Source organism: Oryctolagus cuniculus, chromosome 10, assembly GCF_964237555.1.
Source record: "Oryctolagus cuniculus chromosome 10, mOryCun1.1, whole genome shotgun sequence".
Lineage (NCBI taxonomy): Eukaryota > Metazoa > Chordata > Mammalia > Lagomorpha > Leporidae > Oryctolagus > Oryctolagus cuniculus.
The window spans coordinates 42,096,512-42,099,499 of NC_091441.1; the positions used below are offsets into that span (position 1 = coordinate 42,096,512).

General features: G+C 46.0%; 1 long non-coding RNA gene across 1 annotated transcript; it reads left to right on the top strand.

The window, feature by feature from the left end:
- The first annotated feature begins 560 nt into the window (after positions 1–560).
- Positions 561–2,375, top strand: LOC138843950 (uncharacterized). Its single transcript, XR_011379185.1, has 2 exons — positions 561–666; positions 2,048–2,375. It is a non-coding gene; the product is annotated as an uncharacterized lncRNA (long non-coding RNA).
- The last annotated feature ends 613 nt before the right edge of the window (positions 2,376–2,988 follow it).

Consider the following 2,988-nt stretch of genomic DNA (forward strand, 5'->3'; position numbering starts at 1 on the left):
CTACATCCCTTCTTGTTAACTTGTTTTATGCCCAGTATAAGCCTTCAAAATGCAGCAAAAAGCAACATTCAAGCATTTGGAGAGACTGTTTCAAGTGCCCGGGTTTAAGCTAGCGTATGTACTGTCACTTGGTAAATTTTCAGATATGTATTTTCTATTTAGCTGTGTTATCATTTTATAACAGCATTGTTTTCTGCTAGTGTGATTGCACAAGGATTATGGATTTCTTTTAGCTTTGTTTTTCTGTGAAACTGAATCTTTGAGTGCTAACCAACCATCCTGTAAATTTACTTTTGGAGCCTAACTTGTTTGTAAGCTGAGGCGGTGAATGTTTAAATTTAGTAGAATACTGGATTGCAAAATCCCAAAGAAAGTGACACAACAAGAATTCCCTAAATAGAGCCGGAGGAGAATTGCAAAGGTAGCTAGTCTCCATTAGGGTCTCAGTAAAGGCGGTAGTGACAACTGGGAATGTGTTGCACGCAGTGGCTTTTTGCAAGGTCTTCACATTTCAGAGTTCCTTTTTCGTTGAGCCCATAAAATCATATTTGACTCCATGCCACTTTTGTGAGGTTGCTGGAACCTCTCTGGGTGTCTATTTTGAAAGCTGAGAAACCTGAGGCCGCAGAGAGACACGCCTGGCAGGCCTAACTCTGGAGGATGGGTGTAAGCTGAAAGGGGCATCGGGTGCCTGTTCACAGCAGGGCTGTCCCCCTCTGCTACGCTGATATTTCCTATTGTGCTTTGACTGTTATGTCTGGGGCTAATATGTTGCAAATAATCTCTTCAGAGTTCTTCCTTCCTTCTTGTCTGAACTTGAATTAACCCTGTCTTCACTTCCGCTCAGGAGGGACATGGCAGGCTGGTGAGTAATTGCCAAGTCTTACTTATCTTCCAAAAGCCCATGCTCTTATGTCAGAGCCAGGCTGTCTGGAACCAACAGAAAGGGAGTAGGATTCCCTCGGAGAGACAGAGTCTCCCAAGGCTGAAGAAACACAGTCTACTGCGTAAGCCCAACCAGCAGGGGGTAGAAACAGGAAGTGGCTTTATTTGGCACTTCTTTCACTGCCTTGGGACAGACTTAGATGAACTTTCGTTCCCGACTCCCAGACATCTCAAGCTAACTTTTACTTTTTAGGGCTCTAAAGCTCCCGTGACATTTAAATGTCACACACACACTTGCTCACCACTATCTCATCCCTCCTCTCTGTGCTGTGAGGAGAGACCTCGCCCCTCTCCAAGCATGGACACTTCTCCTTCGTGAACTTTTCGACTTGGACCTCAGGCTTCCTCCTTGACCTGAACAGGGTGCCCAGGGCACTTAGTTCTCTGGCGGATGCTTTTTTAGGATGGGAATGTATGAAATAGAAGACAGGAAAGACAGACAGACACCCCCCCACCCACCCATAGAACTGACCTGAGGATGAGTATGGCCATGCATGTGTCATGTCAGGCACAGGCCCTGGTATGCAGGACGTAAAACACGTGAGCACTGCTGAGCTCAGCTCTCAGGGTGAATTTTGGCATCAGCTAACTTAACCAGTTGAGTGAGCCATCATGACAGTAGAGTTGCTTATACCAGTAGCACGAAAACGTGACTTCCCTTTGCCCTTTGAAGAGAAAGGGGGAAAGAGTTTAAGAATGTCTAGGATTTTAAATTTCAAGTGTGATTTTAAATCATGTTTGGGGTCAAGTGGTGTGACTCAGGGTAAGCTGTTGCTAGGTATGTTGGCATCAAATATCAAAAATGTCTGGTTCAAATCCTGGCTACTCTGGTTCCACACCAGCTTCCTGCTAATGCTTCCAGGAAAGCAGCAGATGGTGATTCAAATACTTCTCACCCATTTTGGGAGACCCAGATGGAGTTCCTGCTCCTGGCTTTGGCCTGGCCCATTTCCAGCTGATGCGCTTGTTCTCTCTCTCTCTCTCACCCTGCCTTTCAAATAAATAAATAAATAAATAAATAAATAAAATAAATACTTTTTTTAAAAAAAAGCTTCCTAATAACTGACAGCATTTGTCTTTTTTGGTAATTTTAAAATCTTAGGAGGCCGGCACTGTGGTGTGGCGGGTAAAGCTGCTGTCTGCAGTGCTGGCATCCCATATGGGTGCCTGTTCGATTCCCGGCTGCTCCACTTCCGATACAGCTCTCTGCTATGGCCTGGGAAAGCAGTGGAAGACGGCCCAAGTCCTTGGGCCCCTGCACCCACGTGGGAGACCCGGAAGAAGCTCCTGGCTCCTGGCTCCTGGCTCCAGATTGGCACAGCTCCTGCCGTTGCAGCCATTTGGGGAGTGAACCAGTGGATGGAAGACCCCCCCACCTCTGCCTCTCTGTAACTCTGCCTTTTAAATAAAATAAATAACTCTTAAAAAAATCTTAAGACTTTAATTAATCCCAATTATTGGAGTTACAGCTATGGGGCATTAAGTTTTGGCTGTTATGGGACCTTTGCATGAAACAAATGGTATATCTGAGATGCGATTATCTTGAATGAAATCAAAGGATTACTCACCCAGGATTCCCCTTTGAGTTGGTTTGTGAGATTCTGTCAGTGTCTATACCCCTATGTAGTATGACATTTCGATCTCCTCCCGAACAAGGATTTAAATGTTTTAAAGTGTATTGGCAGGATCAATGACACAATCAAATTAGGAAAATTCACAGAAGGTTTAATGAAGCAACAGTTTAGAAAAGTGTGGGTTGGGTGTCAGGAGGCCCTGAGGAACGGTGTGCTTCCCAGGGCTGTTACAGGACACTGGGAGGAGAAAGCCACACGCAGGTAGAAGGCTTCCCAGACCTCCGGCCAGACCTCCAGCTGAGGAATGTACTCATTCAAGGTGACCTGGCCCGAGTAAGCTAAGAGAATACATACCCTGATTCCATTCTCCCTCGCCCACTTCCCACGGAGGCTCCCTGTTGGCTGAAGTCATCCAGCTCCAGAGGGCAGAGAGCCTTTGATTTCCCTCCAGTCAGTCCTTGGGCAGGAA